The following is a 23,827-nucleotide window of genomic DNA, read 5'->3' as shown; positions in this document are numbered from 1 at the left end:
AGGAGCTGAGTCTCACCAGCAGTTCACACAGTGGAATACAAGTTTGTGGTGCTCTCTTTTTATTTGACAATTTTAAAGTAATTTTTCAAAATAAAATTTCATTATAAATATCCTTAAGGTAATTTCTCAAGCTTTTTCCCCTATCCTTTTGTACATATCTGAAGCCTTGACATAAATTATTTATGACAAAGGGAGAGAACTGGATTGCCATTATTAAGTAAGAAAATTGAGTGTTGGGAAGAAAGTATGCTTACAAGATGAGAGAGCAGGAGATCTTGTAATTTAGAGAAATAAGATGAATTGAGAATTTAAAAGAAAATGCATGGCCTTCTCAGTTGCCCTCATGTCTGATTGCTCTCAGCCCGGAGAGGGTACCGAGTGGTGGCTAAGAAGACAGCCAGCTGCAGTTCTCAGAGCTCAGCTCTGCAGGGTGAGTGCTCCAGCATCCTCCATTCTGGAAAGGGACGTGGCCAACCCTGTTAGAGTGAAGAAGTGATTTCTTCTTTGTCAAGATGCCCCAGACATGTTAACCAATCCCTTCCAAAATGCAATCTCCTGGTCAAATCGCTGACATTGCTTTATGCCTCCAACACTACAGCTTCCCAGGGAGGAGAAACGAAGGCAGATGTTCAAAGGGGAAAGTGGAGACCCGGTCAAATGGGGGTAAAAATGCTGGGCCACACGGCCAACATGGGTTTAAATGGTCAATGTCTCAAGGAAGTTCTAAAATTAGGCACTTTTACAAAGTCAGACCTTCCTTTTTCTTTCTTTGTCTCAGTAAATATGTTTTGTACATTTTATTTTTCCAGAACATCTTCTTGAAACAAGTCAATACTCTGGTTTTCCCACTAAGCAATCATACACATCCTAGCAAAAAAGTAGCAGCAAGCCCAGGGAAGGGCTAATGAGTAGCTGCTGCTCCATATTCAGTCCTTAGGTTTGGAAGAGGATGAAGAAAACCAGGCACAATTCTTGTGCTTCCCTACAAATCTGGGGAAAATAAAACTGCTTCCAAGATGAGACACGGCAATGTACCCAAACCAGGCAATCCTGGCCTTCACCTTCTTTGATTCAAATTCTACAAAGAGCTCAGAAGAGTAAGCAATGATATTTATATTTATCACCAATTTCTATAATTGAGTTGATAATCAGAAAACAAGAAAACACTCCTCTGCATTTGTATTTTACTCCACTGTCAATTCTCCTAGTCAAGTAGGGTTTAAGGATAAGAAAGAAAATTATCTATAATCTACTAAATTCCAGAACAGTGATGGTGTTAAAAATTTATACAATGAGTAGCTTTTTGGTTTTTAAAGTGTTTTCCACCTACTAACCATTTCACTTAAAACCAAAGATATTTTTCAAAATTATCTTTACCTGGGGACCTGATTGCCTATACAGAAGACTAATTTTCTAAATAATAGTCTTTAATTTCAACACTCAGAATCTGATGAATTAACCAATGAACAAGAAATACAAGCTCAAATATAAGTGAGTTCCCTTATTCAAGAACCATGGTGAAAGACCCTTCAGTGTAAGACAGCCAGAGAGCAAAGTTTATGGCTAAATGAACACAAGGAAGGATTTTAGTGAAGCAGCAGGAGAAGAGGACGTGCATGTTCCAGTGGGATGAGATGAGAAGACCATTACACAATGACGCTATGTGTCTAGTGCTCTGAGGCTCCAAACTTAAGTACTCTGGCCACAAGGATGTTCAGTACCATTTCCTGGAGATTCTCAAAGGCCTCTGCTACTTCTGCACCTTGCCAACCTGTGGCAAAGGACCCCTCCCTGGGCTGCTGAAGGGCCCTCTGCTTGGGAGAGCTTTCAAGCTGCACTGAGGAGACATGCTGTTCTTGGAAGCAGCTGTAGACCAACTGGCATTCAATGCCCTGATGAGAGGGGAGATAATCCAGGATGATAATTACTCCACACAAAGGGAATGGCAACATGGAGGTGAGATTAAAAGCACATAACCCAGGACTGGGGATATAGCTCAGTTGGTAGAGTGCTTGCCTTGCATGCAAAAGACCCTGGATTCAATCCCCAGCACACACACACAAAAAAAAGCACACAACCAGCCCTGGGGTAAGATGGACGACTTTCTCTCTCTAGTTTCACAGTAGGAGGATTTGAAATTAGCTGCAGCACCCATAGCAGTTCTGACCTTTTTTGAGCACCTACTTCATGCCATGTGTGTTCTAAGAGGTGGATCCACCCATCTTCAAGTATACACACACACACACACACACACACACACACACACACACACACGTGTATAAACCTCTAGGTGTGCCTGCATCAACTAAATAGGTATCTACATTTCTCTAAACCAGACATGTGTAGTATGGTTTCTATCAACCTCCATCATTTTTTTGGTCAATTTTACAAATGTCCTTAGTGACATAATCCCCTTTTGTCTTTGTGGCCACTTTTTGAGCTCTTTGGAAACAGAGACCAACATCAGCAATAGAAGCTCTGGTGCCTTGATGTCAGATAAACAGTGCCCTCTTCCCAAAACTGAATATAAAGACTCATTCCATTTCTGAGGGTCCCAGGGAATGAAAAGAAAAAGAGAAAGATCTAAATTAATATGTAGTTGCAAATATTTGATTTGAAAAATACAAGTTTGGGGCATATAACCTTTAAAAATCAGGAAGAAGCAGCTCTGACTCCTCAAGATCCCCGCCAGCCCATTTGTGCTGATGATGGGGATGCCTTGCCTGGCTCCATGGCTGACTTTCATGTGACCTTCAGAAGCTCACTGAGCATTACCTCCAGTTCTAGTGGGTGAAATTTCAGTAAAGACCTTAGATACTGAAATCAGTTAATATCCAGGACAAATAATGCATGAACAGAAGTCTTTCACCATACTAATAATCCCAAATTGTGCAATATGATGGAATTGCTGTCATATGTTCAACTAAAGCAGGAAAAGCATGCAATACACCATTTTCTTTTTCAGCAATTATTAGCTTCTGGAGGGCAGTCGGGGCCTTTCAACACCGGAAAAATAAATGACAGAACACCTTTGATGCCATTCCTATGATTTGTCCTTGCATCCTGTGATGCATGTGTTTGCAAGCCGGACGCCGCAGGAAATCCAGAAGCATCCACAGGGAGTAGATGCTGTTGCCATCAGCAAAGCGAAAATAAAAGACACAACTACGAATGTCAAAACCCCGAGGACAGGGCTTTACCAGTTTCATTATGCCTCCTGTCCAAGGGTTCTGTCTAAAAATCAATTCAATATTGATAGCAGGGCTCAAGCAGGAAAGTGTTTTCAAAGGTGACAGGCAATTTTTTTCTTTTTAACCAGAGACAGATTTGCACAAATATCAGAATATCAGTGGTTTGTTGGTCTAATGCCCATGGATATCCTCCAAGAAAGATGTGAATTCTTTCTTGCTCCACAAAATGAAGCAAAAAAAAAAAAACATTTTTTTGCTAGATATATAATGTGAAAGTAATCATGATAAATATTTTAGTGAATTATAAAAGTTTGTAAAATTGCAAGTTCGCCTTCAATGTCACTATATGTTCAATAACCAGCCGTAAGACCTAATAAACATGTTCCATGCATCTCTAGACATTTGCACACACATGCAGAGGATTATATCACACATGGCAGTTTATTTGTATTTGTGTTTCCCCATCGGGTTTTTGTGTTTTAAAGAAAAGACAGAAGACAGTTGAAATGTTGAAATGCTTTTCTTAAACCATCATTTGTCTGTTTGCGTTGCTGGATTTCCTGTCTTCCTTATTTGTCTAAAATATCTATTTTTTAATATTTAAATTTAAGGGTTTTTGAAGTTTTGAATTCGTTTGAAATTCATTTTTGTTTATGAGTTAAGAGATCGATTTTATTTTCTTCCTGATAAATGTTGTTTGTGCCTCCAGCATTTGTTAAAGAAGTATTTAGTGATTGGATTGAGATGCTTATCTTTCTTACATATTGAATTTCTATATATCTGGGCTATTTATGTTTCTTTGTAACTTTTATTCTATTAAGGGATGTGTGGTACATTTGAGTACCTGGCATTATTTCTTGTTTATTCTCAAATTCTCCTCTTCCATAGGGAGTTTTTAATCTAATTAAAATGTGATTCTAACAAGGATTTAATTATCTAAACTACATGAATTTTAGATTTGATTCATGGTTTTATGTTATTAAATATTCACATTCAAGGTCATAATATTTCTGTTATGTAATCAAAGTTTTTATTCATCCCTCAAAAATATTATAATTATTTTCATGCAGATACTATATATTCCTTATTAAAATATTCTCAAATATTTCATATTTTTTGTCATCACTGAGAATTAAATTTTCACATTTTTATGTTTACCTGGTAATTGCTGACAAATAGAAAATGATTAATTTTTGTCTGTCATCTTATTCAGTGAATGAAGGTGCTTGGATTTCTTTCTTATTAAGTCATATTTCCAGCTAAATGAAATATTTCATTTTTTTTTCCATTAGTCAATAGTAGGAGTGTCCAAAGGCACCGAGACACCAGTCCGCGTCTCCCCTTCTCCTGCAGCAGGAGCTGCCCTTGGATTCAGGGTGCGGGGTTGAAGCTTCCCTGGTACCGTCCCACCCTCCTGCAGACCCAGGCACGGGCTGGCCCGGCAGCGCCCAGGGAAGCCCATCCCCACAGCCCGTGTCCTGCAGCTGCTGCCCTCCCCACAGAGGAGCCACACACAGGACCCAGCGATGACCCTGTGACAGCACTCAACGATGAAACATCTGGGGCTGTCTCCTTGGTGCCCTCAGACTCTGCGCCGTGGGTTTTCCACGCCTGTCCCTCAGCCAGCCCTGGGTGACACTGTGGAGTCCACCTGACCTCTTCCTTGACCAGAGGTGGCCCAGAGCGATCCTAATTGTGAGAATGTTAGTTCCCAACCTCTGTAACAGCTGTTTCCACAATTGTAACATCTATGAAATTCAGCAATTTCAAAAACAATCACCTGTAATTTTGTCTCTGATTGAAAAATGCTCCAACTAAAATACATTTTAGTTCCTGACAATTATTTTTGAAAATAGCCTTCAACACTTATAAGTAATTTCCATGCATTTTTATTTTACTCAGTATTTTTATTGCCTGTTTCAATTGCATCGAATACTTTTTAATGCCCCCAGCTAAGGTCATATTGGCATTCTTGACCACTTTTGATACCACACTGATTTATTTCCTGGGACTGAACTACTCTTGCATTTTTTGAATAAACCCTAGAGAGTCATTGTCCATTATCTTTTGGTTCTATTTGTTGACATATATTTAAAATTTTCGTATCAACTTATAAGGAAGATTGGTCAGTCTTATTTTCTTTGTTTTATGTCTTCCTGTTTTAGTATTTAATTTTTTAAAAATAATTTATAGTTGTGATGAACACAATACTTTTATTTTACCCATTTATTTTCTATGTGGTGCCAAGGATCAAACCCAAGGCCTCACGCATTCTAGGCAAGTGCTCTACCACTGAGCTGCAGCGTAACTTTGGTATTGAATTTTTGCAGGCTTCAAAAGATGAGAATCTTTCCCTCTTAAAATGTAATCCAGATTAATATAATTATCTTCCTTTAAATAAACCTGAAATGTGAAGCCATGCATTCATAGGGCTTTTTTTAAAAAAAATAAAAGATCTTAAATACATTTCTAATGTATTCTAAAATCTATTTAAATTCTTCACCTTTACTTAGTCCAGCTTTAGCAATTAACTGTCATCAATTCACTGTAGGTTTCCAAATTTGTTGCTAAGGTGTACACAAAATAATCACATAATTGTTTTCCTTTCTTCTTCCTTGATCTTAATGTTACATAATTCCCTTTGGAGGCCTTGTATAATTTATTGATCTTTTACAAAACAATATTATTATTATTTTTTATTGTTCAAGACAATACAATGATCTTGACATATTGTACATTACCACAAAAAAACATTATTTTTACTTATTTATATTTAGCATTTTTGTCAAAAAATTCAACATTTACCTTTTAATTCTGCTTTTCAACTTTCTTTTAACTTTGTCTTACCACAGTTGCTCAAATAAGCATGAATTGCTCTGTTACTGGCCTGTTCTTTGTATTTATTTAGGACCAAGACTTCCCCTCTATTCCATGTATTTTTGTGTGACATATTCTCCTTTTCATTTTTTTTCTAGATTTATTTATTTATTTCATGTTCTTAGAGTGTTTCATATTTTTATTACTGATTTTTAATCCCATTTAATTGCTATCACTGAGTCCTATGGGTTACTTACTGTCAGGAGGTTTTCCTGGGGTCAATGCATGACTGAATTTTTTAATATTTCCATGTAGATATGGAAAAAAGTCTATTCTTAATCCAGAGACCAAACAATATATTCAAATTTATTGATTACATCATTCAAATTGTTACTTTTTACCTATTTATGTTTTTTAATATTTATTTTGCTGATGGTTGTAAGTCTGTGAAATTTCTATTTTATGACTGAATAGCTTATGACTGTATAACATCCTTATTATGTTTAGTGCTATTAGCCATAAATTTTAGCTTCTCTAAGGTAAAATTAACATAGTCACACCTGCTTTTTCTGTTTCTACCATTTGCCTTCAATTATTTTCTTTTCTCAGTTTTATTTCATTTTATTCATTTGATTCTCATTCCCCCCACCTTTACTGGTTTACAAAAGTAAATGTTCATGTCCTGATTTCCTACTGCTAATTTCTAAAGTTCTCCCATATTTTGCTACTTTCATACAAATTACCTCTCATGAAACTCATAATCAACACACATTGTTTCTGTATTTTACGAAAACCAGCCATCAAGCATTTCCTCCACTAACTGGTCTTTCCCCTCATCTTTTTCTTCCCCTGCCCTGTACTGAAGATAAAATCGTAGGCATATTTCACTTCCTCTTCTCCTGAATTAAAGCTTTGAAATACCTTCCTTCTGCCTCAACACTCCCAACACGAGCTCTTTTGTACTTTCATCTGAGCCATTATTGGATTTTAATATAATTACTTCTATTTCAAAACCCTTATTCTGCACACCCAAATCTGATCTCTCTGCTGTCCTTTGGATCTGAGTAACTGGATGGGACTTTGGAGATATGACTACAGCAGGATCTGCCTCCACCTTCCACTGCTTCTCCTATAATATCCCCCACACTGAGCTCTCTGCAGTGATTCATGGATTGTTTAGTCAGAGCTTATGTTGTGAATATTGTCTACAGAGGTTTAAGACTGATTTAATCTCTGAATCTTCAACATTTGTAAACTTACTCTTGCAGGGGATGATATCTTTGCTGAATGTAGTATTCTTGGAACAAGAGCTTTTTCCTTGTGAATTTTGTGTACACAAGCACACACACGCACGCGTGCGCGCGCGCGCACACACACACACACACACACACACACACACAATCTGATGAGCCTGCAGAGTTGGGGTCAGAGGTTTCTACCTTTTCTTTCTTCTTCTCCAGGTAACTTGCTTGTTCTCTTTGAAGTAAGATTTTCTCTTCCTGTTGGGCATCAGACATTGAACCAGCTATTTCCAGGTCTGTGTCCTCATCAGTCTCAGCCAAACCTCAGTAAGACCATTCTCTTGCAAATGCAAATTCTGCTTCAGCTTAGAGAGAGATGGTACCATTATGATATTATATTTCTTTCGGAAGGGCTTGCATGGCTGACGTTATGTGTTACATGTCCAGGATCCGTCCTCTTGGACTGTCTGCATTTTTTTTTGTTTTGAAACATTTCTCTGAACTTTCCCATCAGTAAATCTATCCTCAACTGCTGTGGGGGTCTTGTTTTGCAGAATGCTTTCAGTTCTGAAGTCTCTTGTGCTATAGGACATCACTTAATGTGCTCTGATTACTTGTGCAATTTCACACGTCATCTTTCTTGTGTTCACTAGCTGCTGCTTGTTTGTTGGCTTTTACTCACTAGAGTTCAGAGGAAGCTGCTAAGGACCTTAAATGAAAGTAAGTCCTTCTGTAGTAGGGGGTGTGTGCACAAGTGTGAGCACCTACACAGAAACCTGTCTCCCCAGGCCAGTGGGTGCTGCCAGCAGGAGCCTCCAGTCCCTTGCCCAGGGCCCAGGAGGAAGCATCTCCCCTTTCTGACATTCTGAGCAGTCTCCAGCCTTAAGTATGGGTGGGTGGAAGAAACCCACCCACACACTCAGCAATTCTGCATTCTGGGTTTGTAGTGCTTCTTTCCAGGGATACTTATGTACAGGAAATCCCTACTTATCTTCCCACAAGTTCCCATATCTTGAAGAGCCAAGATTTGCCATGACCCACTAAATTTCATTCTACAGAACTCTGTTTTCTAATCTACAGGCCCCAAACGGGAATGTGTGGGTCTGAGCAGAGCCTGAGTCTCACTCACATCTTCTGGGTCATCCCCTCTGATGACCCAAGCTCCTACCTGACTTGGAAAAGGTGGTCAGTAGCTTGGAAAGGAAGGCATTAGGGATACATTCAAACCCATGTCTTCCCAGAATCCTCGAGGTAATTATACTCCACCACTGAAGACAGAGAATTTAGAGCAAAGCCACAATTCCCAGAAATATATGTTAAACTAAATAAATGTTAAACTAAAGAAGGAACATTTAAAACGAGAGAGTAAGAAAAATAGCTTTATGATTCACCCAAACAACTAGAGGGGAAGTGTAAAAAGAAAATTCTATAGACTTTGCATTATTGTCATTTACATTTGTTTAGGTTCTGATAATCCATCTTTAATCTCTGAATGTGGCAGGGCTATCTCTTACATGTAGTGTCTTAAATCTGTATCAGATTTTGCTTAATACTTTTAATATGGTTGTTGGTTTCTGACTTAAACCTAAGCAGTCACTTTATTTCTTGAAACACTAAAATTTGGCTGATAATTTCTGATACAACACTTTTAAGTTATTTATTTGTAATATGACCAAAAAAATTAGAAATGTTATCCAAGGACTTGTTTGTGCTCAGAAACCTCATTTCATCCTTTCATCCCATCAGCCACACTTAAGTGACTTTATGACACAAAAGACAACATTTACCTGGAACTTTCTACCATACTTCTATTTCCATCAGGAATTTAAAAAGTCACTTGCAATAAAGAATATGTAGAAATTTAAGCAATTTGAGATTTCTTACATTTTTAATGTTTGAACTGACACTTCTGTATATAAATAAAATCTCAGATATCCTGATTGAAAAGGATATTGTAGGACTTGGAGTCAGATATTTCATCACCCTAGAGAACAACAGGTTGTGAAAGTGGCCTGTCTCAGTGTTCGTGATTATGAGGAGGTCATGAGCTGCTTTTGGGTCCCCCTGCCATCAAATAACCACAAAGCTATTTTCAGGCACTCATTTAAATTTGAAAAAACTGGAGCATTTTAATTGTTCTCAAAAGGACAGGCTTCTCTTTTGACCAGAAAGAAAATCCAAGGCCTCCACTGGAGACCCAAGCAGGACCATGCATCCCAGAGGGCTCCCACTGCGGGGAAGAGTCAGAGCAGAAGAAAGTGGAGTCTGCCCAGAAGAGAAGCGAGCAGGGCAAGATTGTCAATCACCCAGAACACTAGTGACTTGACCAGTGTGATGGGGTCTGGGACAAGGACAAAGGCCAGGCAGCTTAAAACTACAGGGAGAGCCCAAGTCCAAAAAGAAAGACCAGAGCAGGAAAACGGGTAAGCACCATGGACAGTTCTAACTGAGCCTTCTTCCGGGGCAGGCAGCGCCATCTTGTCCAGCTCAGGCCTTCTCCAGCAAAGGCACTGAGCTCCTCTCTGTGGCTCTCAGAACAAGTGCTGGCCCACAACGGAAGCCCTTCTCCTCCACCACACGTCCTCAGGTGCCACGATCCAGGCCTGAATGTGAGGCCAGAGGTTCCTCTTTGCCCCTGGTCAGCACCAGTCCTCTCCAGGGCTCAGTTGCTGGCTAGGCCCACGCAGTTGCAGAAGGTATAGAAAGCTGAAGAAGTCACAATATGAAGAGCAGGTAAAAGAAAGTCAAAAGGAAAAACATCCAGTTATTTTTCCTACTGTAAAATAAGCTCTCTAAGGGGAATGGCTTCTTTCTTCTCCCTCCTTACAATCTAAGCCCTTTTAAATATCATGCTTTTGTGTTCAGCAGCATCAGGCATGAGATCTCTAGGAGAAACAAGAACATCAGGAAATCCTCAGGTCTACCTTGAGGTGTTAGATCCTATTAATATTCTCCACCCTAATCTGCTGAAATCCCAAATCCAAATTGCTTCATCTCACCTAGCACAAGAACCTACCAACCAGGACATTTAGGACCCTGTGCCACTGGACAGTCTTCTTTTAAGCCTGGTGACCCTGCCCTAAGCCCTCCATTCTACATGCTGCAGTTAGTTTTCATCTCTCAGAGATCACCACACCACAGAGCCTGCAATGCCCGCTCCATCAGCCTCCTACCCACCCTTCCCTGGTTGACTCCCACCCTACTTAGGAGCCACTTTCCCAGGAAGGTTGTCTTGGTAGGTGCACCAGTTAGGTGCTCTGTATTTAAACATACAGGGTCACATTTATTTATGTATAGTACATAATGGCTATTTCATTGATAATCTCCCCAGTCTGATATAAGTAAGAATTATACCTTGTTCTCTGTCCTCTTCCAAGCCCCTTTCACTTTACTAGGCCAACAGGTGTTCATCTTTATTGAAGGAATCAATCCCTCGGGCCGCCAAGTGTAGCTTTCTCTTCTAACACAATAATGCTATTATTTTGTCAATGTTCCACAGGCATAAAACACCACTGCATCTGGCCTATAATTAGAGGCAAAATGGAGAATGTGGGGTGTTCCTGTAGTAGATAAAGCCCATCTGTTGCTATGGTAGCTGGATGCCGTCATAAGCAGAATTCCTCCAACCACAGCACATTCTATTACTGAGAAAATTCCTACCCAATGCCTTGTCTTTATAGCACCTTGCCTGCTCTAACTGATCTCACAATGGTCTGCAGAGCTATTGTATACCTTGAGCTTTCCAAAAAAGCTCTTGGAAAACTCCCAGTATACAACAGATCTGCCACAACACATTGGCTTTGAAAAGATGATGTTTTGTGTACCAAAGGGGCTTTATTTATTTAAAATTACTTCTTTCATTTTAGAGTCATTGTAACACAGATTGTTGCCCTCGACAGCAGGGTATTTTTTTACTTGAAGCACATTGTTAAAATGTTTTTACACAAGATCCTCCGTGATTTATTGCATTATCTCCTTCGTCTAAGGATTCAGTTCAATGTTTTAACCCAATTTAAATCATAGGTAGAATTTTTTGAGAAGCTTTGTGGTCATCTCACTACAAATCCCCACATAATTTTTTGTTTGCCTCTCTAGCCTTGGAGCCATCTTCAAGGTTATTAAAGAAAACCAAATGGCAAGATGGAGATTGCTGACCTTCAGAGGGTAGTATCCTCCATTTTCACTGAGGATGCCTAAGAATCCAGGAGTGGACGGCTCAGTTTAGAATCATCATTACCATGAACACAAGTTCAAAATGAAGTCAACTTGAGTGAACAGGAATCTGAGATGGCAAAATCTGACCTTGGTACAGAAGTCATACCAGTGTGAATCAAATGGCTTTTTCCTTCTCTGTTTTAGAATGAATGTGCTGTCAATAAATGAACTCTTTCTTATAAAATAATCAGCTTTGTGAGGTATCTGTAATATTTAAGTTCTCATTAATCAATAGCACATGCTCTTGTCTGACTCTACCTGTACGTTGGTAGATAGAGGTGAGAAGTCACAGGGTCCGGGACATGGACAAAGGCAAGACAGCTTATAACTACAGGAAGAGCCCGTCCCCCAAAAAAGAGCAGAGCAGGCTTCAATGGACATGTACACTGTCACAGAGAGATGATTAAAAGTAAAGAAAAAAAATAACTAATCAAAGTTTTGCATCACACAGGAATCTTAAGAAAGGAAGACCCAAAGCTCCCGGGAAAGCTTATGTTTACACTTAGGCAGGATGAAGAGTAAACAGTGGGAGTGTGACTGTTAAAGAGAGTCTGACCTAAATAAATAATAAAAAAACAAAAGAGAGAGAGAGAGAGAATCTGGGCTAATGACACTATGGGAGGCAGCAAGGGCCACCTGTGCAGGTTCCTCTGGGCTTCTAGGAGTGGGGCAGGACACTGTCACATGAGGGTCTATGACATCCCTAGGGGGAACGAGATCATAGGAGTGGGGCAGGACACTGTCACATGAGGGTCTATGACATCCCTAGGGGGAACGAGATCATAGGAGTGGGGCAGGACACTGTCACATGAGGGTCTATGACATCCCTAGGGGGAACGAGATCATAGGAGTGGGGCAGGACGCTGTCACATGAGGGTCTATGACATCCCTAGAGGGAACGAGATCATAGGAATGGGGCAGGACGCTATCACATGAGGGTCTATGACATCCTTTGGGGGAAGGAGATCAGAGGATTTCCTTGTGGACAACCTTGCACAGAGGAGTGAGGGTAAGATCACAGTGATTCCTTGCTTCTACAGTTCTCTCAATTTCTCAAAATATGCCAAGCCTCCGTATTTGGGAGTAACACCTTCTGCAACCTGACACACACGATCATAATGAATAATACGGTGAGACCCTAAAGCTCCCATGCACCTGCTTAGCAGTTCTCAGCACACTAGCACACTCAGCACGTCCACACTGACAGCCCTCAACTGTGCTGCCAACTCCCCGTCTTGCTTTCTGTCCAGTCCCTGCCTTCCCAGGGCCAGAGTGCTCTCTTCCAAATGCACATGCAGCTGTGCAGCTACAAGCCTTGACACAGCGGAAAGGCAGACCTGAGCAGGCCTGGAGCCCTCCCCACCTGGCCCTCACTTCCTGCTCCAGCAGTGCCTCCTGCCCCTCAGGCCAGCTCTCTCCTCCCTGAGGGAGGGGCACAGACACCTGCTGCTCCAAGGCTGCCACTCAGGCTCTGCTCCCTGGGCTCTTTCTCCAGGACCCTGTCTGTCCCACGCCTGCTCATCCTCACTCCCAACTTGAACACTGCCTTATCTGAGAGCCATGTCCTGCCCTGAGGCACCACAGTAGCCCCACCACAGGAGTTCGCAAAAGCATGCACCTTCCTGGGGCATTTGTCACGATTTCAGTTTTACTCCCGCTGCGTGACTGGTTGTCCTTCTGCCCACTCAACCATAAGCCCCCGGGGCTTCGGGGCTATATCTGTGGTCTATGCACTGAATGCCCAACACCTGGTACACAGTAGGTGCTCAGAAATATTTCTTAAATAAAAGAAGGAAGAGAAACAGGAAAGAAGGAAGCAAGGGAGATAGGAAAGAAGGGATGGAGGGAGGAAAGAGAGAAGGAAGCCACATAGACACATAGGGGAAAGAACCCACGTGTGCTAGTGTGTCACTCAGTGACGCTGAGACTCAGGGTGTACTTGATGAGCACTGGAGGGGGCTTGGTTATTCCATGTTAACAGGCAGCTCGAGGGATGGCCCTGGCCAAGGTCAGTTGATCCCTCCAGATCAAGGGTCTCCTCATGGTGAGTCAGTCCCAATGAAGCCAGAATTAGGCTGTCGGTATAGACAGGTAAGCGGAGTCAGGTAGGATCCAGGAGGCCAATTTGAGTGAGTCCAGGAAGTTGGTTGGAGACTGTCCCCTGAGGGACTGAAATGCCTTCAGAGCCCTTCCTTCACCCAGTCAAGATAACCCGCCCTGCTCCAACCTGTGGCTAAGGTAACCTGTCCCTAGAATGTCCCTCCCTACAGGGAGTTATAAAGTTGTTAGTTAATATGTCCTGGGCTGCTCCATCTGGCCCTTCCCCCTGTCCATCTGCTTCTCACCCTTTGGCCACCCACTGAGCATCTCCTGGGCCTAGTCACATGCACAGGGAGGAGAGAGGTGAGGGGAAGAGAGCAGGAGAACAAAGGAAGCCTGGGATATAAAAAGGCAGAATCCCTCGCTTCTGGGGACACCAGGTACCAGCTATGGGCCCCTTCTCCCTCCCAGGGGAAGTCTGTGTTACCCCTTTTTAAATAAATCTTGCTCTTTATGCTTGCCTCGGTGCTTCTCTAGTGTCATACTTCAACATGGGGAGGCAGGACGGCACTGATAACCAGTGGTATCACCCATCTCCAGCCACAGCCTCCACCTGGGCTCTCCCAGGTCTTCCTCCACCCTAGGCTGATGTCTGTGCACTCAGTTGATCAACAGTCCCTCGGTATCGCTGACCTCTTGGCTCTGATATCTGGCCACCTCAGGCAACCTCAGAGATGACGCTGTGGTTTAGTGGCTTCCGTGGTGGAATCAGTGTCCTCGTCAATAAACCACAGCCAACAACAGTACACACTATGTTAAATGGTAAGATATCAAGTTACTGTGATAAAAACAAGTTAATGCACACAAGTGTCTCAGAGCAGCGCTTGGCATGGAGCCAGCACCCAATGAACGTCAGCTGCTCCCTTGTCACACAGCCTGCAGAGGGTCTGTTCCTCTGAAAGTCCCTGCCTAATGGTGGGAAGTGTGGACTCCCTTCTGCACTCAGGCAGAACGCTGACTGACACATGCACTCTGTTAATTGAGACCCTCCTGTGGAGGGCTTCACCGCTGTCCCTGGCACCATGCAGGATAAAGCGCATGTCCCCCAAGGTGCTAGCTGGGCTGCTTTAGCTCTTTCTGAACCTCTTCGTGGAGGGATACAGCACCTGCTTTGTTTTGGGGGAGGCCCTGGTGTGTATGTGGGGCTGGGCAAATGTCTTCCTTAACCTGCACAATACCCTCCGTCTTCATCAGTGACATGCACTTCCTGAGGTCAAGGGTCAACCCCCCCCCAGCACTCCAGGTGCTTAGTGCGGGGTCAGTCCATGAGCGCACCGTGCGCAAGTTCACCAGGAGCAGGGGTGGCACCTGTCCCACTGCACAGCTTTCTTCATCCCACTGCATTTGAGATGTCTGCTCCTCCTACGCCGGCCATGGCTTTTCCTCCCATAGGCTGACCCCCTGAGCCCACAGACCCGACCAACTCTGGACTGCACTAGAACACTCCATCCTCAGCATGTCAGCACGTGCCCGGCCTGCCTGGCTCCTCGTCCTGCAGCGCTCCTACCTCCACACTGTGTCCTGTGCTCTGCTTCTGGCCTCCAGCTGAAGAGGTGGGGATGGATTTGGAATCACCTCCTGCAAAGACGTTTATTTTCTGCCTCTAACTGTGAATTCAGGTGTAGACACAATGCTTAGGGAAAAAGGAAGAAAGAAATGGACTTTATTTTCAAGTCACTGAAAGTAAATTTATCAACTATAATTTTCAGATACAGTCACAAAAGTTCTCCTATCATCAGGGGAAATTATGGATTTAAATAGTTTCAGGGAGACAGCAAAAGTAGGCAGCTTTACTCTGAGGCAATGCACCTCCCAAATATAGATGAAATAAGATAGGTAGGCTAAGTATATGGCACTTACACCTCAATAAGTGCTCATTATTTACTGGTGCTTAGTGAATACCATATAAATCAATAAACAAAACAAATGTACAATCAAACGTTACACGGTGTTTAAGCAATACAGGTGATGTGTATGTTGGGGGGGTGTTCATTGTTTATAAAAGAGGGGAAATGTTCTTTAAAAATGTTTATATATTTCAGGTTAGAAAATACATGTTTGCCCATGTAAAATTTAAACGTATTTCATTTTTTTTATTGGATGTTCAAAACATTACAAAGCTCATGACATATCATCTTTCATACATTTGATTCAAGTGGGTTATGAACTCCCATTTTTACCCCAAATACAAATTGCAGAATCACATCCACATTTTTACATAATGCCCTATTAGTGACTGTTAAACATATTTCAGAAGGATCTGCAGCAACTCATGTTTAAAAGTTCAATTCAAGCCACCTGATAAAGAAGGCGGGGTCAGCACCTTCCTAAACACAGACAATAACTCAAGGGTCAGTGAAAGAGACAGGAGCACTCCGTGAAGTGACGGTGACCTGAGCTGTGTGTAGCAAAGGCTCCTCACACACAGGATGGAAATCACAGCCCTAGACGACACGCATCAGTTTTCACCAAGGCCAGGCTTTTGGTGACCTGAGATAGGGACACGCACTCACACAGGGGGTCACTTGAGATTTATTTGGGAAGCAGTCTTATAACAGTGAACAGCAGCCAAAGAGGAATAAAAAAAAAAAACGAGTGTCATCACAGACAAGAGCAATAAAGAGCAAGCCAAGGCCTCAAAGTGGGGAGGGCGGTAGAAATGGAACCACATGTCAGACTCAAAAGGTCAGGTCAGGGCGCTGGAACCCGTCTTTATCAAAAATGGTCTCCAGAACCATTTATTCTTACATAATTACCATATGTGTGCTGCATATGAAATTATTTATGCACATGTGCATATGTACATTACATCTGTGTAGTTAATGAGATATGCAATACCACTGGGGGAAACGAGAAACTAATAGTTAAAAATCACAGGATAGACTAAAATGCTCATGAAATAGCAATACTCCACAGAGCAAGAGGGTCGATCCCACCAGGTGGGAAGGTCTGTTACTAGGAAGTCTGCAAGTAGCTTCACATTCGCTTGCTTGCGTCATAGTCAGGCAGAGTTGGTGGGTGAGTCATTAAAGTGGAAAAGGAGGCAATTTAAATCGTTTGCCTAACATTTTACCTAGTATTTACAAATTTTCTTCTTCGAGGAGTTACTGGCCTAAAATATGATCATACTCCTTAGCTAAAGTCTTACTTGTCATCCACTTTCCCATCAGTTTCCAGGTGACTTCTGATTACATTAGGTTGACTTTGGCAGTTGAAATAGTCTCTTAAATTGTCAGAATTCCTGGTAAGCAAGACTTAGAGTTCATTTCTGAGGAATAAAAGGCTTGTGTCTTAAATATAGGCTATGAAAACAGGAGAGAAGAGCTCCTACTTAGGTTCTGGGTTATTCAGGTAAACACTAAGCAAGGACCTTGATTAGTGCCTACTGAGAACTTTCTGCTGTGGAGGCTTCTGGAGGCCATACCATGCAACGAGGAGAATAAATATTAATACCTTAACAATTACTATGTTACAAGATTAAAAAACTGTAGGTCCAAATCTCCATTCATACCTGGATTGTGGACCTATTGTGAATTCTGTTCTTTTTAATAATTGAAAAGAACATATAGGAAAGAGATTTCCAGAATATTGGCATGAAGAGGACTGTGTAGCTTCCTTCCTGTGGAACAACTGTAATTGGTGAAATTTATCTTTAAAAGAACATTTTTAAATCTCTGGAAATTTCCCTCAGGGCATAGAGCAAATAGAAAAGCATTTATTCAAGAGAATCTACTTAATCTCAACAAGAACAGCCAGTCTGCATGTGAGCCAAGAACCAGCTCGGCAAAACGGGACTCTACTCCTAGAGGCACTAGAGAGACAAAGGGCAACCTCTACCCCAGCTCCCAGTGGAGGGCATCACCTCCCACAGGGTCCCATGATACCTGAAGCAAAACCTGGAAAACAGGAAGGGAAGACAGCAGATTCAACAATAGCAATGGAGATGGCAGTACCCCCCTTGCAATCATGGAGAGATAGCCAGGCAGAAGCTTTGAGAGTAACCTGAAGACTGGAACAATACCATGGATCCACTAGGTCTGACAGTTGGACCCACCACCCAAACAACAGAGTGCTCCTTCCTTTTAATAATTGAAAAGAACATATAGGAAAGAGATTTCCAGAATATTGACATGAAGAGGACTGTATAGCTGGAGAACGTTCCCCAAGGAAAACATATAGCAGCCCCATGACACTAATCACCAAAAGGCTTAAAGGATGAAAGTCATACAAACTATGTTCTATGAGCAGTGCGCAGTGGCACACACCTGTAATCCCAGCAGCTTGGAAGGCTGAGGCAGGAGGATTGTGAGTTCAAAGCCAGCCTCAGCAATGGTGAGGCACTGAGCAACTCAGTGAGACTCTGTCTCTAAATAAAATAGAAAATAAGGCTGGGGATGTGGCTCAATGATTGAGTACCCCTGAGTTCAATCTCTAGTACCAAAAAAAAAATAATAATAAAAAGCAAACTATGTTCTCTGATCATACTGGAATGAAGTTAGAAATGTAGGAAATACACCAACATATAAAAAATAAAATAAACACATTTTTTGGAATGATGAAAATGTTCCAAAACTGATTGTGGTAATTTTTGCACAGCTCTGAATATGCTAAAAATCATCAACTTACATACTTTAAACATATGTAGCATGTGAATTTTATCTAAATAAAGTTGTTTATAAAATAGAACATACAAACACATGCACACACAACTACAGCAGTATAAGTAACTATGTGAAAGGCAAAACTTATAAAATTAAAAAATGGGAAATTTTATTTTCTTCAAAAAATTTCTTTGTAAGCCCTTTTGTGTATTCAGAAGGATTCTATTATATAACATCACATGACATTCCACAAGTTTCCTCTACCTAATGTGCCCTGAATGTTTGTTAAGATTGAGGCAATCTTAAATGAGATTCGTTCTCATCTGAGTTCATTTTATTCATCCTTTTCAATGACCTTATCCACCGGCAGGGTAACTGGAGAGCCCTGGATACATCTGGGGTCTAGGTGAGGTGCCCCAATAACTTCAAGGAATGAAGAAAGTGCTTCTAAGTTGCACAAGGCAAGACATTCTCTACATCTGAGAAACTCTTATTAATCTGTAAGCCTGTTACTCTTTAGCTATGGTAGTAACTGCAGAGCAAATTAAAGTATCGTTTTTGCATTTTCTCCTATCAGTGTTTTTAAGATTATCATAAAATTTAAGCAGAAATCTATTCACAAATAAAATCTACACAGCCATGTTTAAATCTCTCCCAGAAAAAAAGGCTCACTAAGTACCAAGCTGTTTCCATTGAAATTCCTCTAAATGTCAGTCACAGCAGACAGAGAGCAGACCGCCAAGATGACGCAGCAGCTGCCACTTACTGAATGTGTGCTGACCCGGCATTGGGCTCAGCACTTTCCCCACATTATCTCATTTAACCCTCAAGGTAACTTGACAAGCATGTATTAGCAGGATCCCTACTCGCCAGTTGAAGACACTGAAAGCAATTTATCCACGGCCAACACTTTGTCCCAGATCAAAAGTGGGCTTTCCTGTAGGGCAACAGCTGTACCTGTTATTAAAACACTGAAATAGCTGCGGACGGGTAGGGCAATGGATGCCTCTCAGCCCTCCCCAGTGCTGTGTCCCCCCAATCCTCCTTCCCACCTCCCTGGCTACCTGGCACTTTCCCAACACCCAGGGCTCATGACTTGGACCCCGCCCCACCTCTGCATTCTGGTTGTGTCCATGTCCCTGCATTACTGGTTGTCAAATGTTTTAATGTCACCCCCATCTGTGGGCCTCCAAAGTCCACATACCTGTATACACTGTCCCCACAGACCTCCGAAGGACACGGAAGAGTGGAAGATGGAGGCAAGTCAGACTGCAGCGCAGGCCTGACTCCGGGCCTGGTCTTCCTCAAGGTCCCCCATGATGATGGTTCTGTAGCAGGACCCCAGGCCTCACTCTCGCCCAGCTCAAATTCAGTGTGCACCTGGTGCAGTCGCTCCCTTCTCTCCTGCAATAGTGGAGCCTACACGAGCCAACAGAAGCCTGGAGAAGACTTTGGAATTAAGACATCAGAAAAACCACTCTCATGAAGGTGACTCCTCTCCAAAATTGCCATGATCATCAGGTACTTAGAGAGCTCTTCTCTTACAATTAAGCAATGGAAACCTTTCTCCTTTCCTTCCAGGGATCAGGTGAAATAGGTTAACTTCACCTTCACTGTAAGACTGAAAGATGAGGACCAGGCAGGGTGAGCAGCATTCCTGAATCACTCTGGAGCTAAAGAACCTGATCCCAAGTTGGCTAACCCTGCTGTCCTTCTGATTTGGCTGACATCAAGAAAGGAAAGTCATACATACCCCAAATACTCAGGTCGGAGAAATGTTTTGCATTGAAGTAAACAATTGAGAAAAAAAATAGAATTCTTTTGTTAATTTAGCTGCAAATTGTCTCTCTTGCTTTCTTTGTTTTCTTCTAGATAATACATTTAGTATCATAAATGGATAAGAAAAATGTACAGTAAGAACAGTAGAGAATCAAGGTTAAAATGGGCAAACACAGATGCCTGGGAAGTCTTCCACAAACACTCAAGCCCAGAAGGTTTCATGGTCATTAAAAGTAAGTCACTAAGTAGCTCAATGTGACCCTCTGGCAACCCTGTGCACTGGACCCGGCACACAGGTTATTTCCAGGGAAGTGCAGAGGATCCTAAGGCTGGAGAGGAGATGGTTTGCTCAGGAACATCTACCTGCTACACTGGTGGGGCAGGACAGGGGCATTCCTGGGGAGGACACTGGAAGGGAATTGGAAGGTTAAAGCCAGGGCCATCCTGTCCAATCAGCTGCCACCTGCACCCCACAGGGGTCTCCACTGGGAAAGACCCACCTTTCCAGACCCCTCTGTGGTTCTTTCCATCACGCCCCAGGGGCCTTCAGGATCCTCCCCTCCTCCTAGGAGTTTGCATTCCACATGCCAGAGAGGGGGCACTTTGGACTCCACCCAGCCCCCCAAGACCCGGGGTTTGACTGTCCAGCAGTCTGCATGGTTCCACTTTCACTGCACCCTAGTCCATGGCCAGAACTCCCGCTCGCCTCCCACAGTACAGGGGTCTCCACCAGGGAAACCAGAGCCCCTCTGTGCAGGCGCCCCACCACCCTGGCTTCTTCCGGAAGCATCACCTCCAGGGTGGTGTGAAATGCACGAGTTGCAGGGTCCGGACCACAAAGGCTGTGTCACCTGTTGATTTTACTGAGCAGAGGTGCCAAGGTAGACCAGGTGTCAATCTTTGTCTTTGATCTCCCAAAAGCATTTGAAGGCTAATTTAAACATCAAGAGTAGATAAGGTGCACAGAATGCTTTCCAACTTCTGCCGACCACTATGATTTTTTTTTAATTAAATCAGATGTTGCACCTGAATTCACAGCTGGGATTAACTGGCCTCCCCTCCTCAAATTCTTTAAATCTCTTAGAAAACTCTAAGCTGTTTAAACCTTTAAATCAAAACAGCGTTGACTTTTAAATACCTAAAGCTAGAATAAGCTCTGAAGAATTTAGAAAAACCTCTGGCAGCACATAGCTTAGGCTTAGTTCTCATCGAATCCTCCAAGTTTTTCACTAAATTATCAGCTTGTTTTTTTTCCAGAGACTTTGTAATACATTTCCTGGATAAAAACTAAACCTTAAGTTCAGGTTTATTGAAGACTGTATACAAATATTCAACAAATGAACACATAGAACAGCCTTTAATCATGTTCAAATTTTTAGGTTATGTTCTTAATGATAAATTTCTACCATGATTCTACTGCATTTATATACACATTTAATATTTTTAACATGTAATTGGGCACAGACTCAAGTGTGAGCAATAAATATCACATTAGCTTTTGTTTCAGTCATCCTGGTCAAAATAAGATTATGAAATAATTACCAAGACATTAATGTTTCTTTTTCAAATGATCTCTTTGGGATAACTAATAATTTAATGTGATATTTTGATCTTCTTTTATTCTCAGCCATTTGGACGAAAATATTTCTCTCATAACATAGAAATCATTCCATTGTTCTGTTCTCAAAACCATTACACACCTTTTCTGTTTCTGAATGCTTAAAACAGTGCCTGGCTCGGAATAGGTGTTTAATATATAAAGTAAACAAGGTTAAAGGATTGGTCTTTTTTTTTTTGGATCAAATATGAATCTCTTTCAACCAAAACAATAATAAAAGAGCTTCAAATCACTTTTCTGATGCATATATAATAAACAACTTTTAAATAAAATTTGTAAGTGAGAGGTTTACCACATGATGTGATGAGTTATATAAGGGTAAAATGTTACTATGGTCAAGCAGATTACATCTATATAGGAAAAAAGTACATTTAGATACATGCCAATTTAAGGGAAGTGTCAATAAGTCAAAACAATTTTTTTACAATTATTATCTGCTTTAAATTTTTTAAACTTCAAGCAAGGAAAAACCACTGAGTGGGGAATGGGAGCCCAGAAGGGTGGGGAAGCTTGGAGTGAGCAGGTTAGCAGATGCCAGGTGAGTGAGGGGGCTGCACCTCAGCAATGAAGGGGCGTCTCTTCCAACGGGGTCTCTGCCAATGGTAGCCACATGGGTTCTTAAAGTGGGAGCTGCTTTTACACAACCCAGCACTGCATTTTAACAGCCAACAGTAAGGATAGGCGTGTCCAGCTGACGCCCCTAATCTAACACCGCAGTGGCCTCCTGATTCGTGGGAAAGAATCCAGGCTTGGGGGTGTCAGTTCTGGGGCTGAGTCTGGCTTTCTTTTTTTTAAGTGGGAGTCTCTCTGTGTTGTCCAGGTTGGCCTCAACTCTTGGGTTCAAATGATCACCCCTCTTCAGTGCTGGGGCCACAGGTGTCAGCCACCACACCCAGCACCACTCTGACATTGAGCACCTTGTTCTAACCCCACTAGGACACGCAGTCTCCCCAGACCCCGTTTCACAAGCGTGCAATGCAGCAACACCTCGAGGCCATGGGCTGCTGTGGCTGCCTGTGCACCAAACAATCACTTCCAAAAGTTCTATTTATTGTCAATTATGGCATGAAATTACTGCTGAGAATCAATGGTCTCATTTATTCATTTAAATGTGTGATTGGCCAATTATTGTCTTCCCGTTTCCCATCACTGGGCTCAGATCCCACAAAGAGACAGCAAGTTTTTATTTCACTCTTGAGCGATTCCTTTGGACAGTTAAGAAGAGGACTACGTGCTCTAGAAGGGAGGGCTGCCATTCTCCTCCACCGTAAGCAGGGGTATCCAGGACCTCACTCTGCTTAACACACCCAGCCTGGTCTCCCTCCTGTGCCCACCCCTCTCCATGTGGAGGAGACAGAGCAGAGTGGAGATGTCAAATGACCTCCGGATACCAAACACTCAGGCCCTGCTGCCCATGAGCCAGGCACAGGTGTCAGCCGTCCACTGCAGTGTCCTTGGTAGAGATGTGACTCAGACCTGTGATGTGATCCTGGTGACACTGAGTAGGACTGACTGTCAGCATAGCACTTGGCACAACATACATGAGCGTAAGAGACATTTACCACTTAACCTTATATCCCTGGCAGTGAGGAAACGATATCATATTTGCATTTGGGAAAGAAGAGGGATGAAAAGGTCAGCCCTGCTTGTGGGAGGGAGCATATGCCCTCTGTTCCTCTGATGTCTGAGTCAGGGGCAGGGCCAGGGCCTGCTTTGCTCTTCTCTCCTCAAGAATCCCAACTCGCCCCCCAGTGGCAGACTTGGCAACTACAGGATTTGAGTTAGCAAATGTGAACGTGGTCACCCTAGGAAGCTCTGGAAACTTTCAGAAGTGTGGAGGAGGTTATTGCTTGTGCTCCCAGAAAACCCTCCCAGAAATCCCTCCAGGAGGAACTAGTGATATTCCTTTTGAAAACACATATTTTTAAAACCACCAGGAGAATGATTCTGATGGCGATGTCCTTTCCTGGACTCTGCTGCATCCATGAGACTCACCATCTCCCTGGGGACATGGCTCAGGGCAGGCCCCCAGGCTGGCTCTGTGCTCCTCAGAGAACTGCCAGGCACCATAGTTTGAAACAACCCCATGGAGACTCAGAACAGATTGGAAGGACCTTAAAATCTCTGCAATAAAGGAACTTGGTTTACTTTGTGCTACAGAGCATGGAGTGTCCCCAGTATCCTTAGCTGAAGGGCTCTTTCAACTGCTAATAACTATGAGCATCCCACAGAGTTCCCCTTTGGAAATACCTAAGAAGGCCTCGG

This window comes from Urocitellus parryii, chromosome 13 (genome assembly GCF_045843805.1).
Source record: "Urocitellus parryii isolate mUroPar1 chromosome 13, mUroPar1.hap1, whole genome shotgun sequence".
NCBI lineage: Eukaryota > Metazoa > Chordata > Mammalia > Rodentia > Sciuridae > Urocitellus > Urocitellus parryii.
The sequence above is the reverse complement of the archived record's forward strand: the minus strand, read 5'-3'. Positions refer to the sequence as shown.